The sequence below is a fragment of the Sinohyriopsis cumingii genome, chromosome 3 (genome assembly GCF_028554795.1).
Source record: "Sinohyriopsis cumingii isolate HCF-2022 chromosome 3, ASM2855479v2, whole genome shotgun sequence".
Lineage (NCBI taxonomy): Eukaryota > Metazoa > Mollusca > Bivalvia > Unionida > Unionidae > Sinohyriopsis > Sinohyriopsis cumingii.
Window position 1 is genome coordinate 125632615 of NC_142963.1, and position 15186 is coordinate 125647800.

The window sequence follows — 15186 nt, forward strand, 5'->3', positions numbered from 1 at the left end:
AATTTGTGATTGATGCTATAAATAAAAAAAAATGATAATAAAGCATTTTAGCCCGTGGCTTCGGCACGGCACTCGTTTTTGTGGGTTTTTTAAAATGTTGTTAGTGTTGTTTTGGGGTTGTTTTTTGTGTGTGTACCACACTAAAAAACATACCAGGTATTAGGCCTAACGTAGGAAAAGAAATTATCCTCTATTTATTACTATTCTTACTGTCAAATGACGCAAAAGTGATCAAATTGCTATTAAGATTTTGTTTTGTATAACACTTACCGCTCGTTTTCCTCGAGATAAAGCAGCCACTTCAAAATGATTATAAAATCTGTGACAGATGAAAAACGTGGTTTAAATAATTCGTAATCGCCTGCCTTAAAATACTGTAGGAATTTGCTAATGTATTTCATGGCCCTCGTTTGAATAGATACCAACGATCATGTATATCGACCAAATTTTGTATATTCCTGCCCACAATCATGTATTTTGTATTAAACCGTATATTACACGAGCGCTCTGTGGCAAACTCGGGGGGGGGGGGGGGTCTCTATTATACCCAGAGGCGTAGCTATGATATTTTGCGCCCGGGGACGAACTATAAAATTGGCGCCCCAGCCCCCTCCCCGTTTAATCACATTTTTGAATATTACCCTTGTTTACTTATTATAATGTAACGTTGTAAGCCTCATTTTGGCGCCCCTGTACCTTGGCGCCCGGGGACATATGTACTCCCCTTCCCCCCCCCCCTCTACGCCTCTGATTATACCTGCTGTATCAGTTGAGAAATATATTGAACAGATCAGGCCCCAATACTCTCGCTCTGAAAAACATTAAAATAATTATATGCAGAATATCGGTAGGTCTCCCTCTTGCCGAAAATGTCAGCACCATATATATTTTGCAAGTAATGTAATGGGTATAATAACACACACACACACACACACACACACACACACACACACTTTTTTGGGAGTGGGGGGGGCAACGGACAGATGCCCCTATTTCCCCCAAAAAATAAAAAGTATTTTATATTTGTGTATTTCCCCCTCAGATGTGTTCTACGTTTTATTAAAACAAAATTTTATATAAAAAATTTAGTTTTTAGAATTTTTGATGGGGTATTTATGTTTCCATAGTGTTATCTAAAGGGTTGTTCGTCCGAGTCTGGTTTCCCTCACCTTGCTCGAAGTTCATTCCCTTGAAATGTTTTGTAACCTTTGCTATATGTCGCCTAGGTCTCAGTGTTTGCTATATGTAATGGTGTTATACTGTGTGTATGCTATATTTTCTTTATGTTTGAGACAGCAAGTATAGATCAAATATCTTTCCCAGTTGTATTTCTTCCTTTATGATGTTATATTGTATCTTTTAATTTGTTTTATGGTTTTCTAATTTTGACGATGGAATGGTGTACTATTTAGACTTTGTTTAAAAAAAATAATTTCCTGTTTTATTATTCGAGTGATAATATGTGTCGTTCCTCATAATAGTCTTTAAAGATGTTGATAGGTAGGTTACGCTCGATCCAAGGTTCACGCTTCTTTATTCTCTATGTGTTTTTCCTGGGTCGCGTTAGGCCTCCTTTATTTAGTTTATCTGATTATGCTTTATTGAAAGATCCAAACGTATTTATGAGACCACATTATTCTATAGTGGTCAACCATGCAGTGCGGGAGAAGTTAGTAGGGTTTTAAACTAAGTGTTATACAGTATGTATTTGTGTCTTTATTTTGTCTGTTTATGTTCTACATTGGGTGTTTTCAAAGACTCATGATGGGCCTATGCACTTCACTGAGCCCTGTGACTTAGCCCCATGATGTCATCGCCATTTACTTCCCCCTTATATTTTCCCTGTATCCCTTCCTATATATGTCTTTAGAATTTTCTTTCAGAGAAAGAAGAAAAAAAATTAAATTACAAAATTCTTTTATTTTTTTCTTTCTTCCTTTCTTCCCTTTTCTCTTTTAAAAAAAAAGTTATATGGGTTTCTTTGAAATATTTGAAATAGAATTTGAAATTTTCTTTGAAATATGGCTGTTGTGGGGTGCGAGGAGGGGGTATGGGTATGGCATCAGCTCGCAATTGCGCTACGCGACCCTTCGGTCTGTAATACCTATTCCTCCCTCCCCCTCTCTCCCCCAATTCCAACATCAATTGCGTTATATCAACCTGACGGTAAGTATCTATTCGTCGTAAGACGTACTGAGTTCTTGTTGTGGTTAATATTCTTATTTTTACCACGTATCTTATTTAAAAATCTTTATCACCTGTCCACAGGATATCATCGTAGTTACTATATAGTCTATACATTTTAGAACGATTTTGTTTTCGTAGTCTAAATCTATGAATAAAATGTTATTTTTGTTATACTTATATTTTTTGCAAATTTTCATTATTAACTTTATCCTATTATGTTTAGATTTATCACATTGGACAATCGTATGTAGTTTGGTGAAGTTCGCTGTTTTACATAAAGGGCATTTCGGCATTATCCTCAGCATACGATGTTTGATTGTTTCTTCGCCTGTTAGCCAGGTGTTGTGCAGGTATTTAAAAATTATACTTTGTGTTTTGACAGATCTTATTTTCCCCAATTTTTCCAATTTTTTGTCCAATTTACCCCCTCAGTTGTCCTGCTCTACTCTACATTTTATATTTTTGGTTACCTCCTCCCTAATCCAAGCGTGACTTTTACTTATTAAATTTTGCATAAATCTGTTTTGTCTCTATATTTTAAAATTAGTTCTCATATGTTTGCGTGGCACTTCGATTTTTTTATATTAATTTGTTATTTTTGTATATCTCTGGTCGGTTTCTCAAGGTGAAGCCGAACCAGTAGATGTACGGTGCTTCTCACGCTGTAGCCGGGTCTGAGTGCATTTTTTTTTTAATTATAGTAGTAGAGGGCTCGGCAACCCCAAGCCCCCTCTACTTTTGGCCCTATATAATGTCTCTTTTTTTACATGATGCATTTTATGATTCCATATATAATCTATTATTTCGTTGTCTGTTTTGTTTAAAATTGTATTATCCATATCTATGGATTTAATTATGTAGTTAATATTTGAGTATAAATAAGTCTTGGCCACTTGGGCCCGCTCCATGATAGGTAATGGCGCCATGGCCAGATTTTCACATTTTCTCTTATTTTATTGATAATATGTTCATAATTTTCTACAGCTTCTTTTTTTTATTACCAAAGTAAACCCCTAGAGCCTTTACAGTGTCTCTCAGTAAGTGTGTGTGTGTGTGTGTGGGGGGGGCGATAATCCAGGGTGGTTGCCCCTCCAGTTAACTATTTTTAAGATTTCGTGCTTGTTGTGGTTTATTTTGGAACCCGACGCTTATAGCATTTCCCCTCTCTTATAAAGATGTTGCAATCATATGCATGTTAGAGCATTTTTTAATTCTTTTTTAGGTTTGGTATTTGTATGCCTTGTATAATCAGGGGCGGATTAAGGCTCACTGGTGCCCTAAGCACTGACAAATCTTGGCGCGCCCCTCTTTTCCACGTACACCTGAGAAGATAACCCTAGGGTGTACCATGATCAAGAAACAGAACATCATGATCAATTTGCACTAGTTGTATCAGTTTTTTTTACAAATCTTCATTCTTTTTTCTTTCTTTCTTTTCACCCTTTTCTCAACTTTGGCCCTGGTGTCCTATGCACGTGCTTAGTCTGCTTAATGGTTAATACGCCCCTGCTTGCACATCTGGGTTGTTTCTTATCGTGTGACGTAGGATTTATATTGCCATTACGTATTCTAGCATTGATAGTGGACATCCTTGTATCACTGATCGTTGTATTTCAAATTCATTCGTGCATTTCCCGTTTAATTATCCCAGTGTGTAGGATTTTGGTCCATTTTGGAAATTGGGTCCGAAACCAAATTTTTTAAAAACATTCTTTATACAGTTTTGTTCAAATCAGTCGAAAGCTTTCTCCTGGTCGAAGAGTACCATAGCACTCATCATACCAGTTTCATTTATGTAGTTAATTATAGTTTTAATGTTTAAAATATTGTTTTGTATATCCCTCCCCCACAAGTTTGATTTACATTAATTATCTTGTTTATCCTACCCTTTACTGTATTTGTTAAAATCCTACTTAAAATCTTATAGTCCGTGTTTAAAAGTGATATAGGCCTCCAGTTTTTAATCTCGTCTCTATTCCCTTTCCCTTTGTATATAATTGTGATAACTCCCTCCCTCATAGATTTAGTCATTTTATTTTTACTTAAAACTATATTATTATACAAAGCGTTTAAGATCGGCGTCAGTTCACCGTGGAACTTTTGGTAGAATTCCACGATGAGTCCATCTTTCCCTGGTGACTTTTGTGAGTGTTGATATAATTTTTGTGATTTCTTCATCTGAGATGACATCATCACATTGGTCTCTATGTACTGCTGATGTCATCTCGCAGTCGACATTTTTTAAGTAGCTGTCGATTGTGCTGAAGTATATGTTCTGTGTGGTGTGTGGTGTATAGTTCTTTATAATATTTGGAAATATTATTTAGGATATCTTCTTTTACAGTATGGGTTACATTGTTTATTTTGATATTGTTTAAAATTGTATCACCCCCTTTTCTAAATTCTTCTCGCTTATATACGTTTTTTGCCTCGTTGTAGATCTCTGTAAATTTTCCCGCCCTTATTATTCTCCCCTGATTTTCGTCTTCTTCAACGATTTTAATTTTGTCTGTCAATCGTTTTTTTTTTCTTTCTCCATCGTCGTTTGTTGTTTTGCTTAGTTCTAATTTGAGTTCGTGTTTGTCTTTTTTTTCTGGGGTTTTTCCGCCCTCTATTTGAGTACTGAATATTTATTCCTTTTATTTTGTTTTTTAAAACATCCCAATCAATTATTATATTAATATTTTCTTCATTTTTGACGGTTTCAATTTCTTTTTTTAATTATTATTTCGACATATTCTTTGTCATTTAAAATCTTATTATTTAGTTTCCATAGTCCTGACCCACATTTTTCTATTTTTTTCATTTTTAGGTCAATAGTGAGCATGAAATGGTCTGATAGCTTTTGGTTGGTTATTGCAGTATTAATATATATTAATGGATCATAAAAATTTCCGTAAAATTTATCAATCCTGCTAGACTGGTTTAATTTATAGTTACCCAGTTGAAATCTCCCCCTATGATTAGATTTTCCATCGAATATTGTTGTAGGTAGGTGTATAAGTTTTCTTTAAAATTAGTTTCTTATTTCTATTAGCTGGCATGTACACATTTATAATATGCCAATTAAACATTTTAACACGTAGCAACCGTCCCTTAAAAAATTCCCCCCTCCTCAAACCTTTCCCAGCTTTTTAAAAATATTATTGTTGCAACCAACTCTAATATCATTATTTGCAAAATTGTTGCATATCTTTATTGCGTTAAGTTTGTCTTCTACTAAAATTTCGAACTCTGGCTTAATTCTATAGTGTGTTTCTTGTATCATTATTACACCAAAGTTTGTTTCTTTGGCTACTTTGTCTGCTTTCGCTTTGTCTATCCCATTGCTGTTGATAGTAGCGATCCGGAAATTTGTTTCTTCCATTTTTGCTTTACTCCCAGGTGCCGCATCACTTTTATATAGAATTTAATTGTATATATTTCAGTTAAAGTTATTATATTCCATTTGTTTTTGTACACACACACCAGCACGCTCGACAAAGAGCGCTTGAGTAATATACAGTTTGATACATCCTACATGGTAGTGGGCAGGAATACATATATAGGTCGTTATCCTTCTCGACCGAAGTAGTAACATTGTTCCAATGCTAACACTCGACGTCCTCGATTTGTGCTTCATCGTATTTGCAGTCTATACACTTAAAGTTACAATGGAAAAGTGTACATGAACATATTTATACCATAGACAGAGCCTTGAAGTACTACTTTTTTCGGTCTAAAACTGTCCCAAAAAAAAAAGAAAAAAAAACCAGCATGTAATAGTTCATTTCGATACAGTTGCACAGAGCATTTGACGTTCATTTTGATGTCAATATATATTGATATCGATTAAGTGCGATTTGTTTTCAAAGCTGCTTTATTGCTGGTAGTGCTTCTGTTTTCAAGTTCGATATATAATATACCCATGGAGCAGTAGTAATACAGAAATCAGAACAACAACCATCATCATCATCATCGGGAGTATTATTATCGTATATGTTGGTCACATCGATGATCATTAATAAAAAGCGGTTGAAATATGAACAATATTCCATCTCTTCAAATAGCAAATAACTAAGCAAAGTGTGTATGTGTGTGTGTGTGTGTGTGTAATTTTTAACGTAGCTTTAAAAAAAAATGCAATCATATCGCTACCATGTCTGCATTGTGACAGTTTATAATGATGTCTAGCAATGTGGCATCATGCCACAAACATACAGCATTTTGTCCCACCCAGTCACATTATCCTCACACCAATATCTTAATGATGGGCGCCAAAAGAGGCAGCTGCTAGTACCATTTTTATGTCTTTAGTGTGATTCGGCAGGGGTTTGAATCCGCGACCTCTCGCATCCAAGGCGGACGCTCTGTACAGACACTGCACCACCTGAGCGATCGCTTAGCAAAGAATGTACGATACTGTTTCCTGTTGTTCATAACAACTCGACCTGGAGACCCACCTGACGGAAAATGAAAGCGCATTATAACGTTATAATATACGAATCCGGAATTTTTTTTGATTATTATAATTTTCAAGAAAGTTAGTGCCTTTTAGCATTTGACAAAGTGTGCTTGCAGTTGCATACTAAGGGGAGGGGGAGTTTACAACATACTTCGATGCTGACTACTGATTTGAAGCATAAAATTAAAACTAAACAACAGCATAACATGTTTATATATCTTATTAAATACGTCTTCATTTGTCTTTCCGTGCGCCAAAATGCCTTCCTACACGAACATGTTCCATATAGGTAAATAAGTTGTACCAATCGTAAACAACCACCGATTTCGACATATATGTTATCAATTTATAGGTTTCTCATCAGTTTAAATCGATCTGTGCAAAAAAAAAAAAAAAAAAAAAAAAAAAAAAAATTATTAAAAAAAATGTGTGAAAATGAATAATAAAAAAGTTGCTATTTGCGACTCATTGTCGCTTGCGACTTTACCGATCTTCGTATCCTTGATGCTTCCATCCTTCCCGTTTAGGGATGGTAGCACCTACTTGGATGCTAATACTATAGATTTGAAGCATATAATTAAAGCTGTACAACAGTAAATAATATGTTTATGTATCTTCTTATTAAGTACGTCTTCATAATGTATGTTCGTGCGCCCAATGCCTTCCTCTACGAACGGTTTCGATATACACGAATAAGTCATACCAATAGTAAATAAACACCGATTTTGACAAATTTCATATTAATATATAGGTTTCTCATCTGTCTAACTCGATCTGTGCCAACAGACATGTGTGAACATGCAGAATACAAAAAAGTGTACTTTTTACTGAATATTGGGTTCGACTTTACTGATCTTCATATCCTTGCTACGTTCATATACCGTTCCCGTTCTGCGATGGTAGCACATACTTCCATGCTAATACTATAGATCTGAAGCATAGAATTAAAGCTGTACATAATTATAAAATATGTGTATGTATCTTATTAAGCACGTCTTTATCTGTCTTTCCGTGTGCCTACATCTGACCTATACGAAAGTTTTCCATATGGGCGAATAAGTCATACCAATCGCAAAGAACGATTTTGACACGTTTGATATCAGTTGATAAATTTTTATCAGTCTAAATAGATCTGTGCCAATATAAATGGGTGAAAATGCAAAATAGAAAAGTTGGTATTTTTCACTCAGTATCGCTTGCAACGTTACCGATCATCGTGTCCTTGCTACGTCCATCTGCCATTCCCGTTTTGCGATCGTATCACATTTTTTCGATGCTAATTCTATAAACCTGACACATATAATAAAAGCTGTTCAACGGTAAATAATGTGTATGCGTCTTATGAAGTACGTCTTCATTTGTACGTCCTTGCGTTTAGTGCCTTCCTAACCGAATATTTTCCATATAGGCGAATAAGTCATACCAATCGCAAACAACCAACGATGTTGACAAGTTTGATATCAATTGATACGTTTCTCATGATTCTAAGTCGATCTCTGCCAATAGACATGTGTGAAAATGCAAAATAAAAAAGATTGTTCTTTTTACTGAATATCGGGTGCGACATTACCGATCTTCATATCCTTGGTACGTGAAACTACCATTGCCGTTTTGCGATTGTACCACATATTTCGATACTAATACTACAAATTTGAAGAATATAATTAAAGCTGTACAACAGTAAATAATATGTGTGTGTATCTTATTAAGTACGTCTTCATTTGTCTGTCTTTTCTCCTAATGTCTTCTATACGATCGTTTAACAAACAGGTGAATAAGTCATTACAATAGTAATAAACACCGATTTAGCAAAATTTGATATCAATTGTTAGGTTTCTCGTCAGTCTAAATCGATATGTGCCAACAGAAATGTGTGAAAATGAAAATAAAATAGTTTGTATTTTTGACTCGATATCGGTTGCGACTTATACGTGCCTCTACCATTGCAGTTTGCCACGGTACCACATATTTCAATTTTAATATTATAGATCTCAAACATATAAGGAAAGCTATACAACAATATATAATATGTGTATGCATCTTATAAAGTACATCTTTGTGTGTCTGTATGTCCGCTCAATGTCTTCCTCAATGAGCGTTTTCCATATAGGCAAATAAGTTATAACATTAGTAATTTTTTAAAAACGCGATTTAGACGAATTTGATATCAATTGATAGGTTTCTCATCAGTCTAAATTGATCTGTGAAATATATAAATGTGTGAAAATGCAAGTAAAAAAGTTGATATTTTTTACTTGGTGTCGCTTGCGATATTACGGATCATCAACGGATCATCATATTCTATATTCTACCTACGTGCCTCTACCCTTGCCGCTTTGAGATGGTACCATATAATTCGATGATAATCATTTGAATGTTAGTGCTCCTAGATCTTTACAACACGAACGTTTATCTTAGAGTCGAATAAGTCATACCAATCGTAAGCACACACAGATTTTGACAAATCTGGTATTATTTGGTAGGTTTCTCATCAGTCTAAATTGATCTATGCCTACAGAAATGTGTGAAAATGCAACCTAGAAAAGTTTATATATTTTACCCAGTATCCTTTGCGACTTTACCATTACCAATCTTCATATCCTTGTTACGTGCCTCTAGTATTGCTGTTTTGCGATGGTATCACATACCTCGATGCTGATACTAGTGATATGAAGCATATACTTAAGCAATAAAACAGTAAAAATTATGTGTATGTATCTTATTAGGTACATCTTCATTTCTCTGTCCGTGCGCCTGTATCCTTGCAACATGATCGTTTTCTATAAGGCTAAATATGTCATGTTAATCGTAAAAAAAGCTACAAAGATTTGGACCTATTTGATATCCAGTCATTGGTTTCTCATTAGTCTAAAACGACCCGTGTCAATATAAATGTGTGAAAATGCTACCTTGAAAGTTGCCTTTTTTGTCTCGGTATTGCTTGCGACTTACCGATCTTCATATCTTTGCTACCCGCTTCTACCCTTGCCGTTTTTTGATGGTTTGTATATAACCAAATAAGTCATGCCAATTGTAAAGAACCACCGATGTTAACACATTTGATATTAGTTTATAGGTTTCTCATTCTCCAAATCTTTCTGTTTTTAAGAAACGTTTTTCTAATTCAACTAACGGGTCATCACGCTAAAATTACGCTACTGACAAATGTCACCTTAATATCCTACATACTAAACTTAGACAAGCAGGTAGTCTCCTTAAATCCGACCTTTACATGGTGAATTTAGTTAACTCTTTCACGTGTGCATGTGCTTATGATAATGAAGAAGTTGAACACTTTGTCTATTGCCCCTTACCTAATGCCAAAGATCCCAGCTCTTTCGCTCTACCTTTCAATACACTTCTCGGTTAAGTCTAGATTTATCATTGAAAAGTGACGTGACTACTCACCTACAATAAGATGTCTTTCTGCTTGTGTGATGACCCGTTAGTTAAATTAGAGAAACGTTTCTTAAAAATAGAAAGATTTGGAGGATTTCGGATATCATCAGGCAGAGAGTTCTAAAGACGAATCGTATATGGTAAAAGGTCGTGTGAAAATATAAAGTTTGGTTGAGATTGGTGTGATACTTTGAGAGTAACGTAGACGATAATTAGATGCCTCATATCTCCTTTGTGGAAGAAGTTCGTTTAAATAGTTAGGTACTTGAGTATTTATAATCGAATACATAATGCATAATCTCTTCCTTTTCCTTCGTTGTGCAAACCAAGCAGTTTCCGCATAAAGAGACTATCTAGAAGAATTAATGGGTATAGATCTGGAACGATCCGTGCATCTTCCATCTGATTTTCCCCCCTTTATTCTGATCTTTCCGAATCTTCAATAGAACAATTATCCCAGACTCCAGAAGTATATTCTAAGGTTGGACTTATGAATAGTGTATATAATTTAGCTGAAGTCAACAATTAGTCTGCATTTAGACGGTAGTGTTTTATCTCCTTTCTTATACATCGGTATGTCATACGCTAGCTTGCACTGTGTTAGGAACACGCTGGCTGGGAGTGATTTATTTAAATGTATTTGCAATGGAACATACATTTCTTCAACTATACTTGTACAAGTTTATTACTTATTGGATTGGTTCCAGCGGTTTTGTTTAGGTCAAGACTAGTTACTACATCTATAATTTCTTGTTTATATATAATGATGGCAGAAATAAAAGTTTCATTTCTAACTTCAAAATGCGGTAACTGTTTATCATAATTTTTTAAACGTGTAACATATCAAACTTCCGAGTTCAACAGGTCGCACTTCTCCTGATCACTTGTTGCAAATTTAGATGATCATTTCGTACGTTTCAGTGGAGGTAATAGGTTCCATGTCTTTGTAGAATGTACTTGTTATCTCATTATTTTCCAATAAGGTCGAGGATTTGATCCGATGGCAGGGGTTGAACCTGCATCCTTTCGGTCGCAGGTCTGAGACGCTAACCACTGAGCCAATGTTGCTCCTCTTAAGATTAATATACCCATATGATATTTTCCAGTATCATACGTAACTATATGATACGTTTAATAACACCCAGTAACTCAGCAAATGCCGGCATGACGACATATGAATTGAAGGTGTAATGACGAATGCAATTTAAAGTCAATTATGTAACCTATTTTTATGCTTTTTATTGAATATCATTTCTGTCATGTGATACACATAACATAATCTTACATTTAAGTTTATTTAAAATGAAATTTATGAAATTCGTTAAATAGTTTCAATCTTTTGCGACTCTCGTGAAAAGATCCTTCATTGCTGTTCATGTAATTTTACATGTCATTATATTTCTTTATTGATTTGCACTTTGGTTACAAAAGAGACAACTTTTGCAATTTAAAACTTATTTCATCTATACTACACTAGTATAGCTCATGAAATGAAGGCAGTTTACTTGGCCTCTAATTCATCTATAGGGAATGATACCTGCGGGAGACTGCTCTATCTGACCAGTGTGTAACTATGGAAACGGTAATTTAGTGACCTCTTCTCCAGCCTCGAGCTTTAGGTTAAGACTGAAATTCGCTGTCTTATGTAATGTTCTGTATCTGTAGTTTAAAGCTGGGAGAATTATACAAAGAGAATAGCAAGTAAACCCTTCTGTAAATGGAGCAAACTCGCACTTTTACACTGTAAAACTAATTTATCTTACAATCATTTATGAATAATTAAAAATTACTGAGTAGTAACTAAGAATATATAAATTCTTTAGATGGAGACCCAAATTTCATTTTTTAAATTATCGTATTTTTTATGTTTACTTTCCAGATACATTTTTAAAAAAATTCTCAAGAAAATATGAAATCTGACAAAAGATAACGAAAGTCTTATTATTTTGATTTTTTGTAAAGAGCAAAGAAAGAAAACTATTAATGACATAAGCTTTCATCATGACATATACACACTAGCCTCCACAGAAGTACCTTTATGACAGTACGGTTAAAATAGAAATAAATATGCATATACAGTTGTAAACTTTCCCGATTTATGACTAAACATTTATACTGTGATAGGGTATTCTTAGTAAGTAAAATGTGTATTATACAATGAATGAATAGGAGGTATTCGATGAATGGACTGCACGCATTTCAGGTGCAGTGGCTACTCAAGATTATTTACTGATGCACAAACTAGTTATAGTTGTCATACTGGTTGTCATTCCAGGGATACTGACAGTCAGTGATTTCCACCTTGTAAAATCTTTCCTCTAGGGCGGACAATAATAATAGTTTCTGAAGCTGATTTTATTAGCAATGGTTTGCAAAATAACAACAAATATCCTTGTGTTTTATCAACTCATTATGGTTCCGCTGCTTTGGTAGAACAAAAAGGAATGTTCTTTATTGTTTTATGAATTTTATGCCCTGTGACAATGGCCAACATTTTGTAGGTCACGATCACTTTGGCATAAACTTATTTTATGCATGGCAGTTGGAAACTACGAAAATCTTCTTAGAGGCGAGCTGTATAATCGGCAGTTACATTGTTATTCTGAAAGAGTTCTGATAACTAAATAAATAAGTAAATAAATAAAAACACCATCTTTTATCATTAAAAGTTGCCAAGTGTTGTTTATACATTGTACGTGGCGTAATTCGTAAGTTTACTCGGCATATTTTCAACTCGGTAACGCCTGGTAACGGTCATACTTTTACCTAAATATGTGGGTCCTTTGAGAGCATCGTAAATGTATAGAGGAAAAGAAATAATTGTATTTTATGCTCATCTCAAAAGATTTGTTTGTATTTCTGCGAAATAGTCATGCCTAACCAGATAATAGCACAGACCCCCCCCCCCATTGTAACTACAAAGCCTTGAGCAAGTGCGAAGTTACCAGTTAATTTTATTGTTTGTTTCTATTTTTCAAGTTGTCTTCGTGTGTGCGCGCGTAAATTGAAAGCTTGTTATTACCAGTCAATATCGTCAATCATATTTGCTCCATTATTCCATGCAGATAAGAAAGGAACTAATTTTGTGTTGAATTTGTGCCCCCCCCCCCCCCCCATCCCACCCCGCCCCGGCACGGTACAATAAACAAACACTTGATTGAAAATAAAATAAAAGAAACTAACCTTGCATTGTTATAATGTATTCCTTCTTTTTTCATCATGCGAAATTTACAGAACAAAATATATCAACGAACTCCGTAAATGTAGCGGATGCCGGCATGCGTATGCATCCTTACTGTGTGTGTATCGCTAATGTCAGATAAAAAAAATATCGCAAAAGAGACGAAAATATCACCAGATTGCTTGAAGGCGCCTGCCATTCACGCATGATAAGTTTCAAGGTGCAAACGGACCAAGATTATATTGTATCCAGGTTAACTATACGACGATATCTCGCAAATAAAAAAAAAAATCATTATTTTAAAGAACATACAATGTGAGTGCAAATGATAATCTTTCGCAGGTATGAGTTACGAAAGTATCATGGGGGGGGGGGGCACCAGACAGATGACCCCCACCACATAAAAAATAAAGTGTTTTCATGTACTCTTGTATACCCCAAGATGTGTGTGCTTGTTTAAAGTTTAAAAAAGGAATTTTGATCAAACTTTTAGTTTATAATTAGTCCTAGTGTTTTCTAAAGGGTAGTAGTCTGAAACATGGGTCTTATTCCCATTTTCAGATTTCATATCCTTGATTTTTAGTGATCTTTGTCAAGAATTTTCTATGTTCCGTGTATGCTATGTGTATCAATGCTATGGTGTGTGTATGCTATATAGTCTGTGTGTAGGGACAGCAATACTATGTCAAATTTGTCTCTGTTGTCTTAATATATATTTTTCTATGGACTTTTCAAATTTATTTGTTTGTCCTGGTATAAATTTAGTTGCTTTTGAATTAATTTGCAATTTAGAATTCCGGCGAGATGAACGGTATACTACCATTTGAAATTAAAATAAAACCTTTTGTTTTATGTGATTGACTATGGTGTGGTGTTTCTCACATTAAAGTCTATTTTCAAAATGAGGTAGGCTGTATTCGAGTCAGGGTCCGCACTTTCTTTCTTTATTTATTTGTGTTTCTCCCGATTCGAGTTAGGCCTCCTCTCTAGTATTTAATTTATAATGTAAAAGAAGTAAATATCCAACCCAAAACCCCTTAGGAAGCTTTATACATTTACTGGTTTGGTTTTAGCATGAAAAACATAAGTGACATCTACAAAAATAATAAACTGGTAAAAAGACTAGAAACAACAAGGACCTTTAGAAGTATAAAGGAACTTTTATGTAAATATAGGGAAAATGAGGAACTTTGGGGAATTGAAACTAAGGAAACATATAATTGGATAAGGGAAAATTTAACCTCTAAAATTAAAAATAAAGTAGAGGAGGAAATATCTCGGTTAATTGGGACAGACCTTAGAGGTACTGGACCAACATCGGCTCTCCAAAAATACAAAGCTTGATATTCAAATATCTACACGACATATGCATACATGTAAATTATCTCATGTGCAAATGTGCGAACTTCACAAAATATCATGCGATGGCACAGTGCGAGTTTAGGAAACAAGACAGGATACAATTAATTATGGAGATATCCAAGAAATAAAAATACAGAAGAAACCAAGTTTTATATCAAGACGGCAACTTTAACAAAACTTTAATAGGAAAAATAACAGATAACATAACTAAAACCATGATGGCGTGTGACCAAGTCATAAACATAAAAAAAATGAATAGGCAAATTTTTTTGTAATCCTTTCAAATTAATTAGAAAAAAGAACTTCTAGGAAGATTTGTGAATGGGAGGGACGGGGCTGCAAAGGGTGAAAAGAAGGGGAGGGAGATGGGGCAATGGATAATCTCCCCTTAAAGGGGACCATCACAAAGTGAACCCTTGCCCTCATACCCCCACCCCGGATTGGAATCTGCTGTAGCCGCCACCCTTTTAGATTCTTATAAATTTTCCTAAACAGCTTCAGTTTCTTTTTATTATCCATTACAATTAAAATTAAATAATTAAATAGACTTTAATTATATTACGTAAACTATCACAAATCCTAATTATCGGGACAGAGAAACTATATGGGAAAA

The 15186-nt window shown here is 34.7% G+C and overlaps 1 protein-coding gene across 1 annotated transcript in view; it reads left to right on the top strand.

Moving 5' to 3' along the window:
* LOC149803786 (CD109 antigen-like) overlaps positions 1-15186 on the top strand; it is a 132841-nt gene that overhangs the window by 40352 nt on the left and 77303 nt on the right. The window lies entirely within an intron of this gene.